A 25,809-nucleotide genomic window follows, 5' to 3' on the forward strand; every position below is an offset into this window, starting at 1 on the left:
TTCTAAGGCTCCTTCAAGGCATTGTGCCAATGACGTATACTGAGTTTTTTGAGATACACCAGTGTTCTCATAGACTATCATGGCACCTTGGACAAAGACACTGCGTGCCAATTTTCAGTAGACTAACAGTTGGGTGCGCTTATAGCTATTTTCATGATTTTTTTCACTGTTATAGCGCCACCAAGTGGCCAATTGTCACGATTTTTTTCATGTCAACTCAGATTGCGTTTATGAACATGTGTCCCAAGTTTAGCGAAAATATCTCTTTCCGCTCACAAGTTATAACCATTTTATAGTGCCACCAAGTGGCCAATTGTCATGATTTGTTTTCACGTGACCTCAGAATGAGCTCATGAACATGTGTCCCAAGTTTTGCGAAAATATCTCTTTCCGTTCACAAGTTATAACCATTCTATAGTGCCACCAAGTGGCCAATTGTTGCGATTTTTTTCAAGTGATCTCAGATTGAGCTCAGGAAGATGTATCCCAAGTTTAGCAAAAAAAATCTCTTTCCGTTCACAATTTATAACCGTTTTAGTAAAAGTGGCCTTGGTGCCATCAAATATTTTGGTTCCCCTTATCGACCGTTAATTTAAATTTTGAATTTTTTGGATGATTATTGATTGTCAGACTCCAGAGAATATTCTTGCAGTGGTTTGGTTCCGATCGGGCCAAAAACCTAGGAGAAGTTTGCAAAAATAGGTTTTTCAAAAAAATGCAATTTACTCGAAATTGGCGCCCGAAGGGTGAGCAAATCGGAGATAGCCATTTTGTTCGCCTTGAGCCAAGGATTCCAACGGGCCATTCGGGGTCATACTTTGATAGGTTGTCCCCAAATTGAGGCCTACCATCTGGCCAGGTTTCAAGGCCAGGTTTCAAGTCTCTAGGCCTTACGGTTTGGCCTGCACGATGCGTTTTACAAATCCTTACAATTACAATAGGGTTTCAGCATTTCATGCTTGAACCCCTAATAAGAATGAAGGCTTTTTGCCAGTTATAGCGCCACCTATGGTCCGATCTCCATGAAACTCTGCATGCTTCCTCACCATGTTCTGACACATATGCTCATAAATTTTTGTGAAGTTCTGAGTTTTCCTTTGGGATTTATAGGCTTTTGAGTGTATTTTGCCACACCCCTTTTCTAAATGACCCTGTTACAGCCAGCCAAATTTCAACTTTTTTTTGATAATTATTGATCTAGAGAGTCCAGAGAATTGTCCTAGACTGGTTTGGTTCCGATCGGGCGAAAAACCAGGGACTAGTTCGCAAAAGTAGGTTTTGGACAAAATTCGACATAGCAGAAAATGGTCCCTGCCTAAATCAAAATCGGAGATAGCCATTTTGTCCGCCTTGAGCCAAGGATTCCAACGATATAAGACACTTGATCCTGGGACAAACGGTCTAAGAGTTATGAGCGGTTTTGAACTTTTGGTTGCTGTAGCGCCACCTATGGGCCATTCGGGGTCATACTCTGATAGGTTGTCCCCAAATTGAGGCCTACCATCTGGCCAGGTTTCAAGTCTCTAGGCCTTACGGTTTGGCCTGCACGATGCGTTTTACAAATCCTTACAATTACAATAGGGTTTCAGCATTTCATGCTTGAACCCCTAAATAGTAAACTATAAATATAATGTTAAGTTCACTTAAAGAAAACTTGAAGTATAAAACTACTAAACTAATAGTTTACTGAGAGTACACTAAAAGAAAACTTGCAAGTATACTTGCAGTATAAAAATACTTAACTAGTAGTTTACTGAGAGTATACTTCAAAGTGTACTTTCATAAACTAAAAATTTGCTACAAGTATTAAAATAGTAAACTTCTAGTATACCCATAAGTTCACTTGCAGTACAAATGAGAAACGTAATTATGAACTAGTTGTGCACTTAAAGTTTACTACTGTTACACTTACAGTACACTTAAACATACGTTTATATACTAAAAGTGGGCCCATTTAGTCCCAAGCGGTATTAAAATAGTACACTTACAAGTTTACTACTAGTACATATTGACATTAGTATACTTACTGAATAATGTATACTTAAAAGTATACTTGAACATTACTTAAGTATACTTCATAAAATGAACTTGAAGTATACTTCTTTTTCGTAAGGGAAGTAATCATGTACTATAAAAGCAAGATATTGGCAGAAGCTTATACGGTAAGTCAGTCTACCCATTAGGATTTTACTATAACTTTGCAAATATCGTTCACTTGAATGAATGATTAGACGTATATATTTTTGGACTGTGAGTGGAATTTGAAATGGGTCCCTTTTAGCAGCCTAGGTGAATATGCAGCGAATATCAAACCTAAAACTAAAGTTTACTGCGCTATTAGTCAGGAGCATTTTAGTTGTGTTGTGAACTTGTGTGTGCTTTTTAAATTTCGTTGTGTTGTGCACTACTAGGCCACCATACTTAGCAGGACAAAAATATAATATGTAATATTTTGAAGAAAAAAAAAAAACATTATTTGAGTACTAATGTGTTGGAAAATAGCAAGAAATTAATTTTGTGAGGTATTTGTTCATATGCTCGGATTGCACATTTGTGGGATAACGAATTAACACCTTATTCAGTTGAATAACAGATGAAATAAATTTTCAGAAAAACAACACTAGTCAAAAAATAATAATTTTTCATAATTCCATAATTCATTGCACTCTGCTGGTGAGCTGTTTTGACCACTTATATAAATGCAGCCTTTAAGCAACGGCTGCCGTTCTCACAAACATCAAAATTGTCACAGTCACGTTTGTTTGGACTCTTTGTGTTTCATCATCGTCTGCATTAATCACTCATTTGTTGTCAGGGACACTATAGATTTTCAGTGTGTGGATGTGTTGTATGTTGCTCTGTTCCTGTACCCACTGGATTTATTAAATGTTATCTGATTGCCTTCATCCTCATCTTCTTCTTCTTGGTTGTTACTTTTGCTAGTTTCAGCCTAACACAGTTATCATTTTCACGTCCTGCGCCATGTTGTTTAAATAGCAAATGCATTTGCGCCCATTTGTGAGCCCATGGGCGTGCTGGTCTGAAAACGAGGTGTGTTGGCGCGTTGCTATTTTGAAGCAACTGAAATAGACTGCGCCATTGACTAACAAGAACCTGGTCTAAAGTCAATGGCGCAATATTTTTTTGTTATTTTAAGCGTGTTAGTAATGTGCGCCTATAGGCGGGTCCACAACATGCGTACACTCTGCTTATTACACACACAGGGACGCGCAGCAGCACACAACTAGCCAAATATTAAAAATAAAAGGATTACAATGTAAAAGATTATATTTGTGTACATAAAGATATGGTGGAATCCGGCTTGTGCCGTAGATGGTCTGCTTGTGCGCTTTCATGATATTGCGATTATTGTGCTAATTTTTTAATTTTCAAATAAGTATGCCGTTTACAACACGTTTCACTGTTTCTTCAGCATCTCATATCCTGTGCACCTTGTTTAAAAAAAGCAGTGCCAAGTTAAATATTGTTCCTCTTTTAATGTGGACCACAGCGGGTCAATGTCAATTTAAAAACAACTGACCAATCAGATAAAAGAGGGGGTGGGATAAGCATCCAACTTTTTGTCCAATCTCCATGAAACAAACAAATCCTGTTCCTCATACATATACATGTGTCCTTTGTCTTGAGTTGTTCATGTGTGTTAAAGGTTATGGCAGAGAGGGAAATAACATTGTAGAGCAGCACAGGTGGTGATTGGGGTCCAAAGAGAGTTCTGCTGTGTGCTGATCAGTATTTGATTATGTTCCCTGAGCAGCAGCACACTGTGGGCCAGTGCCTTCATTAGCATCTCATCTACATAATATCTGAGCCAGTGCAAGTGCATTTGCATGCTCTACAGTTCAGCCTTCCTCTTAGGCTTACCTACTGATATAGTGCACATCTCACATGCTACAAATTGTTGAGCAAATGTAGGCTTATATATAATTTCTCAGGTGTATAAACACTTCTCGACTTCTTAGAAACTTGAAGTTATTTTCAAAAATAGTAAATATCCTGTTTACAAGTAAATGTTTAGTATCTTTATTTGAAAGAGGTTTCACTAACTAACTACGACAATCAGTTATTAATATTTCGTTGATTATCTCTTGTTTTTGCATGTCTTCATAATTTCTTTGTATAATAGACTTTTGTCTGACAGCCTGGACAAAAATTATGTCTGCACAATTTGCCATGTTTCATTGTGTTATCACAAACAAAAACAATTGACTCACAACATGATTATTATTATTATTTTATTTTTTTACAAATTTGTAATAATATTTGAATGTCAATTTTCCTAGGCCAGACATCACTTTTGGCCACTACTGTATATATTAAGCAGCACAAATGCCATATCCATGTAATCTTTCTCCTCAGTCGTGGACTCACAAAGAAGAAGCCCACAGAATAATACAAGAGAATCTTGCCGTTGAGACAGACCTACAGTGGTCGCCGCCGAAGCGGAATACTCAATGGCCCTGCCACTCACCATTAATGTTTTGCTGAAAAGAAAAGAGCTATTTCAATAACTAAAAGAGGAAATTCCCACATGAAGATGTGTTTGTTTCAAAATGTCTCTCCGTGAGTGTTTTTATGCAAGGTCCCATCCAGTCATCCAATAGGCCAAACTAAGTGTAGCACCACGTTTAATTTTTTGACTGGAATGAAAAAGGAGGCTGTGGGGGATAGAATTGCAGTGTGTTCAATGGATAATAGTGTTTTTTAAAAACATACCGATTGTTCAGCTGACGAAACATCTTAAAAAAAAAAGAAAAGAAAACTTGACAGTTGACAAAACATGGGGCGAAAATGACACGATCTAAGATCTGTATACAGTGCTGCCATTGTAAAGACTGTAACTCTGTCCCTCACAGCCTCGTTTTCCTCTGCATTAATTTAAATATGGCGTCTAACCTAAATATGGTCTTTGGCCAGGAGAGTTGTGTCATCTCCCTGGGCCACCCTCATGCAGAGCCTGCTCTTAAGGAGACAGACTGCCCTTACTATGAGGGCATGAGTCTCGGGAAGCCCTCATAGTCTCAGGAAGCTGAAGGTTGAACCCATATGGTTACCCATCCCATTATTCATTACGTTCTCAGCAACCATGTACAAAGTAGCAGTGGAGCCGAGTATAAGGTCCATAGTGATGAGCTCATGCCGGTTCACTCACCCACATCCTCAACACGTTCCTCCCCTCTGCTGGAGAACACAGTTTGGTCACATTCAGTGGTTTGGACGATGCAGATGATGCCATGTTTTTGGCAGCCTCCAAAGGTGAAGACTGGTCCATGCCATGGTGGAGTCCCATTCAGAGTGAAACGGAAAGACTTTTACTACACTGGTCAGTGCTGACCACTGGGGGTATGAAAAGATCCCTTCCATGGAGGAAGCTGCTGTCACCCACCTGTGTCCATCAACTGTGGTCAGATGGTCACAATTTGCCAATCACTGTGGTCAATAGCATTTTGGACAGTGCAGCGTTTTTATCAGAGGGACGTGGAGATGAGCCTGGTTTGTCCGACAGATGCGTCCAGTATGGGTTAGTAGTGCACCTGGTGCTCAAAGCGTTTCTACCAAAACTCCACCATGCTTGTGTGCATACGGACAACACGGCGGTTGTTGCATACATAAATCGCCATGGGGTGTTAGGCCTTGTTCGCTAGTACCGGGGGAATGGGAGCCGCATCCCCAGACGGAACAGATGATTTGGTACATTTTTGAGCAAGCAGAGGTGCACCTGTTCATGGAGAATTCTCACAGCTAAATGTTAGCTATGCAAAGACACAAGCCCCCCTGAGGTTGGCACACAAGTGCTGGCAGCATGCAAATATGGGTTTCCTTCGGTGAGGTCAGAGAAACCATACTCATCATGCTCTAATAGTTGGCTGCTCTTTTAGTAAGAATGAAGTATCTAAGGGATGCTAGAAGATTACATCCTCCGCGTTCTTCTACTCTGTCTACGGGGGATCTGGCTGTAGTGCTGAAAGCTCTCAAAGGCCCAATCTCTATATAGGCCATGGACCCACACCCAAAGTAGCATGCTTAATTGCTATTGGCTAGTGAAATTCACTGCCGTGACTCAATAGGGTTGCATCAATTCTAGTAGAAAGGTGTTTCCCTTAGCATCTGCTACTGAGGCAATGTCTCGAGTAACCAAAGAAGTTTTCACACGTTTCGGGGGAATAAACAGGACAGAACATTTTTGTAAAAACAAAATTACTCATTTACAATTTATCACCTTTAAATCTTTGATCACCAAAATGACATATTTAAAAGTTTTTTTACTTGAAAACAAACTATTCATGCCTTAAAATAGCTTGAATATAACTCTACACTCTTGCCTCATTAAGTATATGGGGTTCAATGAATATACTAATAAGCCCGCCTCCACTCACTCACACCAGGGGCCCGTTCTTCGTACGTTGCTTAAAACATCCGAGATCAAATTACACATCCAAGATGATATCATCGTGCTAATCATGATCTGGCTAATTAGGTTCTTCGAACACACTTGCCGGATATGATTAGTATTGCTGGATTGAGTTATCTGAGATAATTGCGCGTTCATGCGCTGGTTTAAAAGGGGATATGTATCGATAGTAGAAACATTGATCAGCAACGCTGCTATTGGCTGTTCAGCATGGCCAAAGAGCGGGCTCAGTTTTTCTCCTCAGCAGAGCAAGAACTAATAGTCGAAGTTCATTCGGAATTTTAATGTTTAATCAAAACGCCAGGGAACACCTCAAAATCTGCAAAAGCCAGGAGAGAGGGCTGGCAAAAATTTAAATCTGTTAGAAGTGGCCATGTTAGATGTTTTTAATCACTTAATAGCCTATATTTTTGTATTTTAATAATTGCATAATTACTTTGTTCATTGTAATGTCAGAGTCACCACACTAGAACATGGGAACAAATAAAAGTGAAGTACAAAAATATTCGACATAATGGTAATTATTAGTTATATTATAGTCTCTTTTATAAAAGGCACTGATAAATAAATGGTTGTCTGTTTATAAAAGCAACCAAGAAAAAGGCTGAGAAAAAAGAAAAGAAAAGATCTTAGTAGCCTACACTGTAAAATATTTTTTGCTGCATTAAATTAAGGCCGTATAGTCATTTCATCTGTTAAATCTTGAGTAATGATGAATTGCTTTGACTTGTGAAAGTGAAAACTGATAAACTTATGTTAATGTAAAAATATTTTGTCATGAGTTATTGATCACATTTTTCCCGAGTGTAGTTCATTGTAATGACATTGTGTTTTCCTCTTTTGTGCACTTTTACATAATACACCAACACTTGTATCTGTTCCCAAGAAAGTGGTGGCTGAAATATGTGCCAAGTGTAGTATCAAGCAGCCGCGGCGCTACCATTGGGCCCGGGTGGGCCTGGGCCCACCCATTTTAGGTCCGTGCCCACCCATTTTCTACTATGGTTTTGTACGTTTCTTCATTCGGATCTATTTGCGATCCATTCCATTCTAAACAAACAACGCAGTTTACATGCTTCGTCCTTGTTACATTATTCATTAAGATAGTAATTATTAAATGCACGCATAATTATCAGTGAACTTGATAAATGTTGCAGATATGTTTTACATGCATGCACAAACAAATGCCTTTCAACTTAGTGTGCAAAAGTCAGAATAAAATGAATGTGCAGCAATTTGTACAAATAGAGAGTCTGTAGGCCTACTATATGTGTTGTAGCCATTAAATAAGCTCATTTAGTTTCATATTTGTTAAAATATTATAATGTTATTTTTTCTATATTTTATCTTACAGTTACGAGTAAGATAGGATGCGCAATATCGAGAGACATGGAGCGGGTCAGACATGATTTTGACCACTTAAGGTTTGTTTTGTAGAAAGCCTTTTTTTAAGTGAATTTCGTTTTGTATAAATTGTATCTTAATTTTAATACATTTTTTATCAACCAATTGCCTGGATTTAATAAATCCAAAAAATAAATCTAAAAAAAGAAGCAAATATAGCAGACAACATAATCATGGAGGCGCCTGCGCGGTCACTTGCATTGCTCGTGAACAGGAGCGCTCATCCTAACTTAACGAAACTCAGCATATGCCTCACAGACATGAAATATATCTTAAGAAAGCTTGAAATGTCTTTTTAACAATTTAAAACGAAAAGAAATAGGCTACTCTCTGGTTATGTAATCCATGATGTGCCTTTCTCTCTATAGGCGCGTTCACTACGGAGATGGCGATCGTCAACTTCATCTTTACAGCTGTTGTTGCTGTTAATAAACTAAAAATAATAGGCCTATAATTTTATTAAACAATAAATTAAATGAAACTGTAATTGTATTAAAAAAAGCTAAAAAAAATTCCTGTTTAATTTTTTTTAAAACCTATGCTAATTACGCATTAAATTCAGGTAGGCTACTGAGTCCTCACTGTCCTCAGTGCTGCAGAAAAGCGCTGAAACGGAGATGAAGGGGAACCCGTTTTTTTTTTTTTTTTTTTTTTTTGGGCTTATTTTAACTGGCCCATCCAGTTTTCTGGGGGCCCACCTACAATCAAAATCCTGGCGCCGCTAGTGGTACCAAGTGGACATTTTCTAACTTTCCAAAGGAAAGAAAGTATAAGACTTTGTAATGTCCATTTGTTTCCATTGCACTGGACAGTGAATAAACCCTCTCAAATAGCTGTCATATGGAGGAACTAGCCTACCTGCAAGTGCATAAATAACTTTACTTAAAGCGGGGCTCAGTAGTTTCGGGATTTCTTCGCTGTATTCTCGCTTTTTGCTCGCAGGTTTCTCTCTAGAGCTCCCCCCACAGCTTCGGAATAGATATTTGACAACACTGTTGTAAAAACTCGTTGGCGATTCTCAGACACCAGAGGCTAGTAGATCAACGACATCAAAGCAGATGGGACATTCTTTAAAACGTCTTCTTCATTCGGGTTCGAACAGCGTGAGGGAGCGCAATAATGACAGCATTTTAGCAGATTTCTTTTGGCCATAAAGCAATTGTTTACATCGCGAGACCTGATATCACGCGTTACTTCCTGGCGCGGCGGCCGGCGGCTCGCCGGCTCAAAGTTGCAAGTGCGAATTTTCCGCTCACGGGCACCAGGGGGGTGCGAACGACCACCATTCAACCCGAAATAAGTAATATAACCATTCCAATGACTCCGAAGCTGTTCAGTTAAGGTAAAAAAGTTACTTAGTTCACCTTTAATTTATACTTGTATGCTTTATGGCTGCAATATAAGTTGCAGGATTCCACATCTACAGAAAGGCCTACAGAAGAGTCTGCACAGACAGAGGAGACATAGGCCTACAGGTGGGCAGTGTATAGCCAACTTTTCCTTTTTATTTGTTGCATGAGGCATGTGTCTATCTCTTGTTAGGCACTTGACCACTGGCTTTTCTTTACAAAGAACAATTGAAATAAAACTCAAGGAACTAAGCATATTTGTCTTTTATTAAACATTTAATAAAAAGTTTTTTTTTTTTTGGGCAATGTTGTGTAATATGGCACATGCAACAATGTCACAGGCCCTGTCAGGTGTGCAACCCTCAGACTTTTCAGACACTGAAATCTTCTTTTTAGTTAGCCAAAGTTCATTTCATTGTGTGCCCTTGTCCTGGCTAGAGCTGCACTGTAACTGGTTTGGGTCGGGGAATGGGGTCATAAAACACCTGTCTGCAGGCAGGAACATGTCATAATCACCTATGAAAAAATGCAGTTCTGTTAGGATCAGCATAAGTGTATGTAATACAGTGAGCTTGATATTTAATTGTGGAACTTTCTTTACCACTTTCAAATAATGTGCATAAATGTGAATCTCTGAAAATTCTAAAGTCATGCACAGATCCTGGCCATTTTGCTTTCACATTTGTGATATGGAAGATTTTAGTCAACTGCCTTTTTTTTATTTGATATAATATTACTAATCTGGAATATTAAGAATCACAATAGTAACTGGGCTGCACATTTACATTGTGAACCCCCTTTCTGTTCACATAATCCCCTTCATTGAGGCCTTGATGGCAGTCTATGGTCTAGCCCAGGGGTTTTCAAATTGGGTGAATGTGAGCCTCCCCTTAGAGTAGGTAAGGACAGCCGAGCCCCCCCTTCCCCAAAATCCCGTCCGCCTGCCCTAACCCACACACGCCTCTGCAGTAAATGCCATATTTTTTGTGTTACAGGCAATGATGAGTTTCAATAACAACTGATAAAATGTAAATATTATTTTATTTCCACAACTTTCTTAAAAGTGCATTCATGAACGATTCTTTGCAACAGCAAATAATTTCCAACTTCATGCAGGCCTAATTGAGGCTACTTTTAAAATCACTGAACATCAGTAGGCCTCACCACAAGTCAACAAAACATGCTTAACCCTTTATGGGGCAAGTAACTATATTTAGTCACTTCTGCACACATTCAAAATGCCCCCCCCCCCTGCCTCCGTTTGGAGTGCTAGAGTCATGTAGTTTGCTCTCAGCCAATCAGGGGAGATCAAGCTATCTGACAGATATTGACATCAAGGCATCTGACCAATCAGCAGTGGCCTGGCGCACCTCAAACACAGCCATCTTGCAGAAATCAAAAATATTGCTTTTTTGAACCTGGCTTCTCCCACAGTTATAGTAATAACATCATAACTAAACATGGTAAGTTGATGTAACTCACAAATTATTTGGTTGAATAGTTGTGTTAAAGATTAGGATTGCTGTTATTTGCATAGCATTTGTAAAGATTAGCTTAATGATTGGCTGAAAACTAAATGCACCATATTTGATCATATGCCCCGTTTACCTAGGTCGAGGAAGTGTCCATTTTTAGACATATGCCTTATGAATGTATGTTTTTTTTTTAATTATAGTTAAATGGTATACACGGGTGCTTATTGTTCGTGTGAGGCCTAGTACTGTGTGAATTGATTTTAATTACTGAATATTGGTTTGTGATAAAACGCAATTATGAGCAAATATAAGCTCATGACCATAGGTGAGAGTAGGAACGGAAAATCGCCGGAAAATCGAGAGCTTCGCTTGGCAGCTCCTTCTTCACCACGACAGACCGGTACATAAACTGCATTACTGCAGAAGCTGCACCAATCCGTCTTCAATCTCCCGTTCAGGCCTTCCCTCACTCGTGAACAAGACCCCAAGATACTTGAATTCCTCCACTTGAGGCAGGAGCTCTCCACCAACCTGAAGTGAGCAAGCCACCCTTTTCCGACTGAGGACCATGGCCTCGGATTTGGAGGTGCTGATTCTCATCCCAGCCGCATCACACTCGGCTTCAAACCATCCCAGTGCATGCTGAAGGTCCTGGCCTGAAAAAAACTCGTTAGCGCCAACTAGTGGCCGATTTCTTTCAAAATTCTTACAGACCTCTAGGGCCATGAGTCGAACATGCCCATCGAGTTTCGTTCCGATCGGCCTCCGTTAACCTTGTCTAATAGGTGCTCAAACTTCATTGGCCGATGGCGGCCATGTTTTTTGAGATACTCCAATGTCCTCATAGACATACATGGCACCTTGGACCAAGACACTGCATACCAATTTTCAAGTCAATCGGACTAACGGTCAGGTGGTTATAGCCTGTTTTATGTTTTTTTCATGTTATAGCGCCACCATGTGTCCAATCGCCGCGGATTTTTTACTGTGACCTCAGATTGACCTATTACACATGTGTACCAAGTTTGGTGAAGATACCTCATTTACTTCTGGAGTTATAGCCGTTTTAGTAAAATAGGCCCCTCCCACAACGTACGTTTTGGCGTCCCTTAGCGTCCGTGAATCGAAATTTCAACTTTTTTTCGATAATTATTGATATTCAGACTCTAGAGAACATTTCTGCACTGGTTTGGTTCCGATCGGGCAAAAAACCTGATGAGGCCAGCACGACAACATCATCCGCAAAGAGCAGAGATGAAATTGTATGGTCCCCAAACCTGAAACCCTCCGGCCCCTGGCTGCGCCTAGAAATTCTGTCCATAAAAATTATTAACAGAACCGGCGACAAAGGGCAGCCCTGTCGGAGTCCAACATGCACCGGGAACAAGTCTGACTTACTGCCGGCAATGCGAACCAAGCTCCTGCTCCTACAGGGACCGGATAGCCCTTAGGAAAGGGCCCCGGACCCCATACTCCCGGAGCACCCTCCACAAGATGCCCGTATCAGTACCTAAAGACAGAGATGTCTCTAAATAAATGTTCCTTGCAGTTTGTGCCTATAATAAATAAATGTTCCTTGCAGTTTGTGTGTGTTTGTGTCATATATTTTTTTAATTCACTCTCTGTAATTTATTTTACCCTAGACAGGCAAGTGCTCATATATGGTAACTTCATTGACCTTGATTTGCAATGCAAAGATGAAAAAAATTGAGAACTTTTTTTTTTGTTTAAATGTCCTTTAACATCCCCCATTAGGGTTCTGAGGTTAAAAATTTGAATTTCCAAATATTTCAATGAGTGCCCTATAAAGGGTTAACGTGCAATCAGCGCCAAAGCTACCGCTGACAACACCTGATGGCTGAAATCGGCACGGTGTGTCTGGGCTTTAAGCGCACATTTGAAGGAGATGCACATCATCTCGAACAAAATCAGAAGTGGTGGAAAGAGTACTGAAAAAACATACTCAAGTAAAAGTACCATTACATTCCAAAAAATTTAGTGTGAGTAGAGTAAAAAGTACTTGTCCAAAAAACTACTTGAGTAAGAGTAAAAAAGTAGCTTATTTAAAAGTACTCATGAGTAGTGGCACAGTGAGTACTGAGCTGCGGATTCTACCCCCTTATAATAAACACTGTGCACTACAATTAATAAAAAATAAAATTAAAAAATTGCACTTACTGTAATTCACATTATATTTTGTTCTTTGTCAGAAAGATTGAAGAATATCTATCATCCATCTTTTTAAAATGCATCCCTTACATTTTACACGGCTACATTTACTCACATTGTAATGCTGATAATATAATTTGTAAGGAAAATTGTGCATTAAATAGGGAAGTTTTTACAAAAGAAACACACACACACACACACACACAAATGCATGTCTCTTTGTAGTCTCAGCGAAGCTGTTTTATCAGCAGCAACCACACACAAAAACAAAACAAAAGTTGAACATGAAAAATGTTTTTGCGCAAGTGCACTTGCCAAATGAAGACGGATTGTATGAAATGGATCAATAAAAAAAACGTTGTTTATTAACGAGCTGTAGTCACGCACTGACAGAAATGCAGTTCAAGTTAACGCCATGGTTCATAAGGTGCACTGATACTGAAGCTGGCTGCATGGCGAGCGCGAGACGCGGCAGAGCACAGATCGTGACGCGCGTCTCTATATAATGAGATTGTGAAGTAAATGGGAGCGGGAATTCACCGCATTATGAACTAGTCACGCAATTATAATTATTATTAAAAAAAATTACTCATATTAAATCGTATATATTCCACCCCATACCCGCTACAATTGAGAATCACTTTAAACATGCAGACACTGTTAAGACAATTTGAAGTATTCCACTTAATACACAATAAAACAATATATAATAAGATTCGTTAACAACGTAGGCTACCTTCTGGTGTTCTTCTAAAACGAGGACGAGCCACAAATCCGTGAGTACAGTTTACAAACCCGTGGGAACGGATTGCGAAAGCGTGGGCACGGTTTATGAATTTGTGGGTACAGATTGCAAAACCTGAAGGCACAGTTTACAAGTCTGAGAGCGCGGATTAGAAACTCGTGTGTACGGCTTATTAATCCGTGGGTACGATTTGTTAAACCGAGGGAACAGTTTGAGAATTCGTGAGTACTGTTTATAAACTGAGCGGACGAATTGCAAAACCGTTGCCACGGATTGTTTTTTTTACTCACACAGGTGACTTCCCGGGCTCCGTATCCTCCCTTAATGCTGACTTCTGTTGACTTGGGACAAGAGAACGACGCATTTTAAAGCTAATACTCGCACACACAATTACCGATATCAATACCGATATCCTGTGGCTCTTTGGCGCCCCCCAGGGGAGGCGCGCCTCACTTATTGAAAACCGCTGGTCTAGCCTATAGTCTATGGTACCAATCACATTAGTGAAGCCTGAGTGACATATACTGTAATCGGCATGGTCATGATTGCATGATCTTCATAAAAAATGATGATAGCCAAAAAAAAAAAAAAAAAAAACTGCTTTAAAAAAAACTGCTTTACAACATTGGGTCTTAAGTGGCTTGGAAATGCCACAAAAAAAACAACAACTGTTTTTTAAACCTAAAAGCGCCAGGTAAACTCCGAATGACACGACAGACAGCACTTTCCATCAAGTTCTCCGCATCTCCAATAGTGTAAAGGAAAGAGACACTCGCAAATAATCTTAGGACAATGCAAACAGTTTGTGCTGTAGTTAAAGCCTGACTCCGACAAGTTGAAAATAAATGTGCGTTTCCAACAAATTAATAATGTAAACGACAATCTCACGAGTCACGAGAAAAAAAATATATCTCAGAAAGTGCACTATCGCGCTTCTCTGGACTTCCCGTATCAGCTCCGCTTATGAAGCCGCAGTCTAATCCTGTTAACATGAAATAAGCCTGCTCCCGAGCAGGTTTAAGCTTGCGCGCCTGTTGCTATGACAGCAAGTCCAGGATGAGCATCGAAGAACCAAACAATCCAAGATCATGCCAAATCGCCAACAATCAAATCCAGCTAACTGAGTTAGCGACGTACGAAGAACGGGCCCCAGCTCAGAGATCCACTCGTTGACGATCACGCGTTGATCTGATTGTTTACAAGATAGTTTGTAACGTCAGAAACACTGTCTTTAGTTCACTGCAGTTTTAAGAAGAAAATACTCAGCAATGGTGTTGACTTACAAATTTTCACATGGTTTGTCTTAAAGCACATTAAAAACACCACATAGACATATAAACAACATTAAAAACTTGATTTTCACCACAGGGAGACTTTAAGGCAAACCACCAAACCATGATTTTTTACTTGCTAGTCGAAGGCAAACTTTGAATTTTATCTAATGAAATCACTGAGAGAAACAAATGCACCAGGAAAAAAAATACTGAGGGAGAAAAGTGGAAAAGGATGAAAAGTAACATTCGAATTGATAGCTGACTGATGTTAAAGAGATGTTCATGAGAGGGAGGAAGTGCATTAGCTGAGTGAACGAGAAATCAATAACTGGAGAAATCCCAGTGCTGGACAAGACAGTGACTGAGCAGAGAATGGGGATGAGATGAGGAACAAGAGAGGAGTGAGACTGAAAAATGAGTGCCAGAGAGACCAAAAGTGAAGTAGGAGGAGCTGATGCCAGAAGAACTATTAAGAGAGAATTGGTTTTCTAAATGATGTCTTTGTTATAATTATTACCAGAGAACATCTGTGGTTTCATGCACTGATTTGGATAGGATTGGGATCTTTGTAGTTTTTACTGATGAGAGTGTTATTTGTCTGGATGTCGGTGTTACAGTATCATGTGCTCTGGATTTGTGCATCAGAAACCCACTGAAATGAGCCATCACGTTGAGGATCACATCTGACACCACTCCATCTGATCCATTCTGACCAGTGTCTATGATGGGAAACTACTTCAGTTTGATGTGCTTGATGTGTTGCCATGTTAGCACTCAACTAGAAATTCAACACAAACTAAACTCAAACAACCCCATCAAATGAGGATGAGATAAAATAGTGCAATTAAATATTCAATATGTGAATAATGTACAAATACACATTTTTTTGTTGTCTGTAATGTTACAGTTTGCTAAAGGCATATTGTGTGTCTGAGTGCTAGCCATGTTACTATAAGCACTGATGCACACTAGAGCAATGAGAAAGAGATGAGTTTAGTTCATGTCCTCAGGGCCAAATGTCATTGCTGAAATAATTAACATATGGAAAAACATAATGGCTTACTACACCCCATATGAGAACACTGATAAAACATGCTACATACTATGAAATATACTGTAACAAATTGCTGTAAAATTTACAGCAACTTACTGGCAATTTTGGTTGCCAGTAAGCCTGTAAATTTACAAGAGTACTGTAAATCATAAAATACAATTATACTGTAAAATGATACCACACACCTGTAAAAGCAGCAAAATATGAGCAGCTGTGAATTTACAGTTCTTTAATGTAATCTTTACAGATACCTCATATAACAGATAACTGAAATAACTAATTTCATTTGAGGAAATTGATTGGTCAATTGCCATTAAATATTTATACTGTGACCTTATTTCATTTGAGTCCACTAAGAAAAAGACTAAAAAACTAGAATCATCAATTTAACTAAATTCTACTAGTTAACAACAGCACACATGAATGAGTTGAAGAACTTAACAAAAAAAATCATCAATGCATCAGCAACTACACAGTCACTGCCTTTAAATAAAGCAACATGCAGCATAACATCAGTGTTTCTCTGCTCATCCTGGACTGAAGCACAGGCTCTACTCTTCAGCACAATGGTGACCCACAAAACTCAACAGAAATGCTTTAAATCCCAACAGAACATTAAACAATAACAGATCTCCACAATATCATTATGTGCAAAAACACATAAAATCACATAAATTCACAGAATTTTACTTTTTTGTTTAGTAAATTTGACTGTGAGATTTTACTGTAAACAACTGACTTCCACAGCCTTAGAACTTAAGACAGCCAACTTAATATGAAGTTGACAGGTTCCAAAAAGAATGGCTAGACGCTTTTCCGTGGCTACAATATGAGCAAGATAAAGATGTTATGCTGTGCAAATAGTGCAAAAAAGCTTGTGCAGAATTAGCAGTGCCAACAATGTTTGTGTGTGGACATTCACTCTTCAAGCGAGAATCGCTAGTGAAGCGCGGCATTTACGCTGCAGGGACATATTCATTAACAGGTCGCAACCTAATAATCCCCGTACAATTCAGGTAGCCGCTAACAGGCAAATTAGCCTTACAGACGCAGAAGCCCTCTGACAACTAAATATCAAATTCAACACTGCATACATGATAGCGAAAGAAGAGATCCCATTCACGCAATTTGGGCCATCTGATTGCTGTACTTTGTGTGGCAGAAACATTAATTGTGTTCAGCAGTGAGTGCAGATGTCAATTTAGAGCTTTTATAAGGACAGTTCACCCAAAAATGAAAATTCTGTTATCATTTAATATATTATAATTTTTTTATCATTCTTTAATCTTCAGAACACGCTTGAAGGTATTTTTAATATTATGAGTGTATAACGACATTTGTGTTGGTAAATGGCAGAATCTTTATTTGTTGGTGACTGTCCTTTTAAATACATTTGAGAACTAGACTTCAGCGTCTGTGCATTGTGTATTTGTGCATATGAATTTAATATGAATTTGCATATGAATTTGTGCATTGTGTATTTGTGCATATGAAAAAAGTATTTGTGCATTTTTTTGTGTTTTCTGAGGACAGCCGGTGTAATTGTTTTTCTGAAAATATTGAATGTTTATAAGGTAAACTTCTGTCACACGTTATGTTTCTGAATTCTCTTTTCTCATGCTTTCCATACTTGTTACATGTTATATGTGGCACAGCCGCACAGTAATATTGTGTCGTTTAAGGAAAAAAAAACTTTCAATTGTCTGTGCTCCTAAATTTTGGACTGTGCTCCTAATAAAAAAAGTTACAGTAGAGCCCTGGTTTCAGTTAAATCCTGTAAAAGTAGTTATGAAATCTGCAATTCTGAACCTTTACTTGAATATTGGATACTTTTGTTAGATACCTAATAAACTTTAAACAAATTTGTATCTTTATTCTTGTGCTTCATGTTTCTACTTATTGTATTTTTTCTTTATTTTATTACTGAATATTAACTTAAATCAAAATTTGATTTAGGAATTATTACAGCAAAACTAAAAGTTCAGTAAAGTAAAAAATATAGAAGAGAGTTCAGAGGTTGAAATTCCTGAAATACACAGCATTGTTCTTTATTTAATTTGATATTATTTGTATAAATAGAATTTCAGTGGTTTTTTTTGTATTCAACCCTACTATATATTATACACTGTATACACAGCGCTGTTTACTATACTCTGCATTAAAGGGCTACAACAACTAATCGATAATAAACGATAATCAAAATAATCGAAAATGAATTTGATTATCAATTAATTGTGTGAGGTGTTTGGAAAACGTCCGCCAGTTTGCATTGTTTGGAAGACAACATTGGGCAGGATGGAATAACATTTTATTTTATATTAAATAAAATACAGAAAATAAAAAATGGGTTTATCAAAGAAATAATTGTCAGTTCAATTGATTATCAAAATAATCATTGCAGCCCAGTATACTAAACTGTATTGTGTTTACTATACAGTACATGGTATACTACATACTGTATACTATACACTATGTACTATTTATGCAGTACTATAGTAGTACTGTAAACTGCACACTATATACTATGGTATACCATGTTGTTACAAGGTGATTCAGAGGGTCTGTTGTCTTTTGGGACATACAGGTTTGAAGTGTGTGCATGTGCATGCATCTAATTTATCACAGTCCTAAGAGATGGGGATTTTCGGATGAATCCACCCAGAAATCTACAGCACTAAAATGTACAGAGACGAAGAGAGAGAGAAAATGAGAAAGTCTTTGTTCAGAGGCAGAATTTTCAGGGGATAATTAGTAAGAGTGAGCGCTGAGGACTGGGGCCGAAGAGTGAAACTCTAAAGCTCCAAGCAGAGATTATCTAAACCAGAGCTGAACTTCTCCTGACTCTTCTAATCACTCCTCAAAGACGGCTAGTCGCATAGCATATCTCTCACGCTGCAGTAGCCAGCTAACCCACCCAGCCCCAGTCACTTCAGACTTTAGTCCAGTCTTGTGCAGGCTCTAGATTAGCTCTGAGCAGAAGCCGTTTGGATGACCTTCAGCCACCAGTAATTTCATCATCCCCAGCACCAGCACACTGATCCTCAGCCATTAGCCTAAGTTAATAACTTCTTCTCATCTCACTAAAACATAAGTAGAGGGTTGGTGAAGTGCTGATTTCATTTCCCTCCTCCAGTACATGAAAGAAAACTGTTACGATTAGCTGTCTCTTCCATTATCCACTATGTGTAGGGTTGCTAGCAGATTATAATTTGTTCATTTATGTAAATGTTTAGGCCTATTTATCATTTTTATTAAAAGTAAGTGTATAGAGAGGACAGGAAATGTTTAGTGTCAGAATAACTTTGTCTACACTTGACATGTCAAAGCCGTGTGTCATCTCAGAATGTTGACTAGCCAATCAGATGTAAGCTCGTACTGTACTTAAAATGTAAAATGAAAATAAAATCTTTGAAAAGGCAACCCTACTTTATTTTCAACAGCAATCCAAACTATTAGAAAATAGTTTACAGGAAAATAATTTCACAAATAATCTTAATATTGGTAACTGTGTAAATTTAGGGCATCAGAACTTCTAGCATCTTCTAGTATTTTGGCTAAATTAAAAGCACAATTTCAAAAAGTTGCTATAGATTTAGCAAAAAAACAAACAAAAAAACAATATTGACTGATTAATTGATTTTGTATGTTTTTCTAATCGCATCATGTTAAATCCTTATTTCAGTTTCACATGGAGATAGTATAGAAAAGTGTAGAAATCTGTCGATTTTAAAGGGGAAATTGTAGTCTTGTTTTGTATTGTGCAGACACAACACGATGCTACAAGAATTTGCTCAAATCACAAGGTCAACAACAGCAAAGAGATCCAACAGGTCGGTTTATATGAAAGATTATGTCTCAGCATCTCTGGTTTTAAAGCATAAATATGCAGTGGTGTTGAAATACACTCGACCTGTCCCTGGAGTCACTGACTCAGCCAAAACACAAACCCTCTCTGAATGATAGACCAAACAGCTTCAAAATCCAGCCTGTTCATGCACTCAGCAACACGACAACCTCAGAAACACGAGACACTGCTACATTATACGCCTCAGAAATGGAAGTCTTATTTAAATAAGAAGACAGACACCACCAATACATCTCCATACCATAGTGAATTATACGATTAATCTGTTTTGACTGCAAAAAATGGTTTCATAATCAGCATTGATGGCTGGGCTGTCCGTCTGCCCAAAGGCTCACAAACTTAACTATTCAAATCTGCAGGAAGTAATGCTTATCAGCGGTAGCTAATAATAAGGCCTACTGATATAATAAGGAACGCATGCAATACCTTTGTTTCTGCCTACATAGGGGTTGGTTGAAGAGGTTCCACAGAGACAAACAGGAAGGGAGATGTCAACAAGAACGACAGTGGGAAAGAGAGAGACAGGGACAGTAAATTGGAGGATGACAGTTCTGCACACATACATATTCAGGACAGATTCACATGCACTTTAGAATAATGTGAGCATGCAAACTGCAGTTTCTGACTTGAATTTCCTGTACTACAGAATTAATATAGACATAATTGTTACCCCATCCATATCACTTGAACTGAGGTGAAAAAACAAAACAAAAAACATTAGTGTTACTCAAACTAACAGATGCTCAGTGACAGTATTTTGTAATTCTGGTCTGGAAGACAGGCATATGTTGATTCATATAATCAGCTGTATCTTTCTCCATAAGGACTAACCTATTCTATGTCCAGTTCAAAGGCTTTGATGTCAGGACACGAGTGCTTGAATGAAGGATATATAACTGATTCATGTCTGTGTGGCTGTCCATCTCCACCATAGGCAAGATGCACCCAAGAGAATTGTACATTTCTGTGCCAAGTGACCTAAATTAGTGTGAATACCCTTACGAAAAAGAAGTATATTTGAAGTTAATTTTAAGTATACTTGAGTTCAAGTATATTTTTAACTATACTTTATACTAATATCAATGTACTAGTAGTGAACTTGTAAGTACTATTTCAATACTACTTTGCACTGCATCTGTACTACAAGTGAACTTAAAAGTATAATAGTAGTTTACTATTTTAATACTTGTAGTATTTTTTTTTTAGTTTAACCCTCTGGGCTTCTTCATTTATGTGTTACACTTGGTTTCCTTTCGTGCAAAAACGTACGAAGCCTTAAAATTTAACTTTTTTTTTTCCCCAGGAAAACCAATGAAATATATTTTTGTTCAATAATATTTTTTTATTATTATTTAGAATTTTTAAAGATTTTTATGATACTTTGCATTAATTATATAATTTTTATGAGCTATTTTTTCCATTAGAATTAATATATATATATATATATTTTTTTTTTTATAAATGCAACATTTCACATCAAAATAGAGTGCAGGCCTAAAAAAAAAAAAATCAAGTGAGAAGAGCGCCATCTAGTGGCTTTAAAAAATATAAATGTGTGTAATGTCCTGTAACCGCCTATAGGCTGCCTATAGCTTTTTTATTTATTTATTTATTTTATTTTATTTTTTTGATTCCCATTCGGATTCAAATTACTAATCAACCACTGAATGGAACAACACAAAATATATATCATTTTAAAGCTTAGGATCTCAGCTTTTCACATTTATTAACTCCTAACGAGTGAGGAGTAATCCCTCTAAAACTGAGTGTACCGCCAGCAGGCGCCACCTAGCTGCGAAAATATTCATTACCATATTTTTTTTTTTTTTTTGCCTTGATTAACACAAAGTGGATGTCATTTGAAAGCTTAGAGTCTGAACTTTACAGTGAAAAAAGAATTTTCCTCCTACCTTATTTCCTTCCTGAGTTATTCCATGACAAATAAGAAAGATATGCAACATCATAATAAAAATTATATATATATTTTGTCTTTTATCAGCAGTTTCTCGGAAGGACAATGTCCAAATGTAATCTAATTTATATTTTCAAATTTTTTTAAAAGAGTTCTTTCAAACGATACCTACCTTTTGACTCTCCTTGCTACAGTTTTGGAGTTATAATTATATAGTTTTTATATAGTTTGGAGCAAAATTTGTTGTGTGTTTGTGTGTGTGTGTGTGTGTGGGGGGGGGGGCCACACTGTGTTTTAAAGTGTCACCCCTTCATTACTGTGCACTTTTTTTCTGCACAGTGGCTGATTTGTAGTTTGTACCACCAAAAGTTTCTCTGAGTTTTCCTATTTTTTCGTATTTCCCATTCATTTCCTATGGTCGGTCATTTTTGCACGAAGGAATCTAAGTGTGACTTTTTTTTTATGACCCTTTAACATATCTGAATCATCTCCTTGATTTGTTTGTGTGTTCACATAGTTAATATAACAAAAGTCACCAAGTTTCATCCCCCTCCGATGAAGCAAAAAAAATTACAAATTTAAAACTTAAATGTTTTCGTGCATTTTTGCACAAAGAAGCCCAGAGGGTTAAGAAAGTACATTTTGAAGTGTACTCTCAGTAAACAACTAGGTTAATGTGGTTTTATAATGCAATTATACTTGTAAGTTTTCTTTAAGTGAACATAACATTATACTTTTAGTTTACTATTTATATATTATTTTTGCACTTTAAAGGTTGTATCAGTGATTTCAGGCCCAATTTTTTTTTTTTTTTATCACATTCATCTAATCTTTCCTAACGATCCGCTAGCTGCCTGCCCCATAAGCATGCCGTCAAAAAAACGCGTCTCTGTAGGCAGCCTAGACTCTGAGATCTGCACACAAAAACAATTGGTTTCACCAACCACTCAAAACCAAAACAAATAGTGTTCCAACCAATCACCGACAGGGGGAGGGTGTTGTGAGGTTTTGAGCCAACTTCTTCTTTAGCTCCGACTTTGCGTGCAGCCGTGCACGAGCACAAAACCTCACAACACCCTCCCCCTGTCGGTGATTGGTTGGAATGAATGTGATCTTTTTTTTGGGGGGCCTGAAATCACTGATACAACCTTTAACCCTCTGAGGTCGACAAACGCGCCGGCGCGTTTTGCTGGATTTTCTTCACATAGTAGTACAATAAACTTACATTTCTCCGTCATTTATGGTCATACAGAAAAAAGAAATATGAAAAAAGAATCTGTGATATTTCTACTTTTGTATGTGTCCACTTACAATCGAATCAAAACATTGTGCTTTTGTAAAATAAAGAAAATAAACAGGGTGTGCTTTCTGCCTCTCCGTCGCGGTGAACTTTTTTTTCTTGAGCACGTCTATAAACTGAAACAAAACTCACTCATGTGTGAATACTTGTCACACATTTATGAGCCATATACCTTTATAAACATTTAAGTGTGTACTTTTAAATGATCGGATTCAAACTGAAAACAAATATTCTCTGTTTAAGTAATTTGTATAAAACCAACAAGATGTCCAGCTTCTCACGAGCTTGCTAATTATTTTTAATTTGACCACGCCCACGCGCGCAAAAGACATTCACATGCAAATCTCCACATGGAACGCGAACGCGCTCATTACCTCAAAAACAAAGCACCAACAAACTTCACGTCTCTGCTTTTCGTCGAGTTTGAAAGACGTGCCGTGAGCTTACATTGGATTTACCTCAGAAGAAGAAGAACACGATTTGAAGACAAGAAAGATGTAAGGTAAGAAATTCCTTATTATTAGTTCATGTTATTGTTGCATAAACTTCACATTGCAGTTGAACTGTTGCTAGATATATGGTGAATATTATAATATTTGGACCCGTGTTTACTGTTACTGTGTTTGTGGATATCTGCTCAAACATAGATATGTATAATATGGTAACCATAATGTTTAATATTTTGGAGCGAGCTCTGGTTTTGAATGTTTGAAAAGCAAAACGCACCAAACAAAGGATTCATGGTTTTACTATTATCGCATTTCATATCATCATAACGAATGAAAACATTTGAAGTAACATATGATAATCAATATATTTTTCTCTAGCGTAGTTGTTACTGAAATCTTTTGGAAGATGTATAGGCTGCTATAGGTTATTGTTATTATTATTTTATGCAGCACTGTGCATAGCCTATGCTTACAAGGCACAACAAACCTGGTGTTCATTATATTATATATTGTTGGAAACATTGTGTGTGTGTGTGTGTGTGTGTGTGTGTGTGTATGAGAGTGTGTGTGTGTGTGTGTGTGTGTGTGTGTATTCTGTGAATTTTAAAAAGCAATTTTAACCAGAAAAATCTAAAATTTATTCCCAATAAATTTTAGAACTAGATTCCCTATAGTTTCTCTTGATATCAGTATGTTCACTTTTTTTTTTCTTTCAGGGACCAGATGCCACTGAGTCCGGCTGACTTCAACATTCACATGAGTCTCTGTATATGAACATGGTAAAGTGAAAATCAAACACCTTGGAAATGAAAGGTATATACAATGTTTTTTAGGAATGGCACAAAGGTCTCTGTCTTTGGATCATTGTTTTCACTAGTGTGCTTTTTTGTCATTTGTTGTGTATATTTGGATTATGTTGTGTTGTAAATAAATCCAAACAATCAAAAAGCCATTCTTTTTTAAATCTCCTCATTCTTTGTGCAAGGTTGCTCAGAATGATAGGGCCTGATAGCTCCTAAAATAGGGCCATTAGGGAGTGTCTTTGTCTTTCTCAGGTGTGAAAAGCTTACATATTAATGAGGTGATCACGCCCCTTTCGCATAAAGCTTTTTCACACAAAACACGTCTTAGAAATTTTAAATCAATATATTGTCTTCTCTGAATGAGCAGTCAGGATGATTTTCACATAGTTTTGGAGCAAATATTCTAGGCTACGTGATACAATTTTCAAAAGTCTTGTGAAGAAATAATCAGTAGGGGTTTCATGACCTTATTTCAGTGACAATTTTTTTTTGTATTTTCACAAACCACGCATAAATGTCATTATCTCAAAACTACAAACTTTTACATACATGCTGCTGATATATTATTGTAGCAGAGTTTGTGCTGAATACAGTGTAATCAGACTTTAGCCATGAAAATGTCACAAGTAACAGAAATAAGCACAAATGTCAGAGCATGTCAGAACACCTCCAGGGCCAGAAAACAGCTCAGACCCCAGAGGGTTAAGTATACTAATATTTTCCAATTTAGGTATTACTTTATTATACTAGAAATATGCATTTAATTGTACTTTAACTCTATCCATTTTAACATAAAACATTTTGGGACTACAAAATGGCACAAAATACTTTTAATTTATGTTAAACAATATTATATAAAATTATAATATAACGTTTTATGTTGAATAATAATATAATGTTTATACAAACTATAATATATTGAGTTTGACCTTCACATGTTGACAAGTTGACAACCAACATTTTCGGAACCTTATTTCACTATATAAAAGTTCGGGACAAAACCATCACCATCATTCATATACCACAAATTTAAAAAGAAAAATCTTTCAAATTATTTAAAAGGTGTCATTCTATTAATATTCCCTGCTTTGTTTCCTTTCAGCACTGTTCATTCAGAGAAGAGCTGTTCTGTTTAACTCAGGAATATATTATTTATAGCTGCATAGTAATTCTGCCAGTCTATGAATGATATCTTAGTAATACGGAGGGCAGATCAGTGATTGTACATTATGGGTCAGTTGGCACAGCAGTAGTCGAACGTAAGAGAGAGAATGTAACTTTCTATAACATCATAGGTTATAACATCAAACCTGAGAAAACCTCACTTGTAACCTGTCACTTCACCGCACCGCAGTATCACAGAGAGAAATTGCATAATTCGGCAAGAGGACAATAATCATGCAGTGTCACGAGGGCAGAGCCAATCATAAAGCAGCATGCACGTGCAAGAGAAGTCGCAACAAAAATGTAAACACGTTGGAAAATGTGCAATGAGAGAATTAAGACAGAGCATACCTTGTGGAGACTTCACCATATGCGCGAACCCTTGGGGAAAACAATGAGCGTGATAGACAGAGAAA

The 25,809-nt window shown here is 37.6% G+C and overlaps 1 protein-coding gene across 1 annotated transcript in view; it reads right to left on the minus strand.

The window, feature by feature from the left end:
- nrxn3b (neurexin 3b) overlaps positions 1-25,809 on the minus strand; it is a 523,467-nt gene that overhangs the window by 483,211 nt on the left and 14,447 nt on the right.

Source organism: Rutilus rutilus, assembly GCF_951802725.1.
Source record: "Rutilus rutilus genome assembly, chromosome: 15".
In the NCBI taxonomy this organism is placed as follows: domain Eukaryota; kingdom Metazoa; phylum Chordata; class Actinopteri; order Cypriniformes; family Leuciscidae; genus Rutilus; species Rutilus rutilus.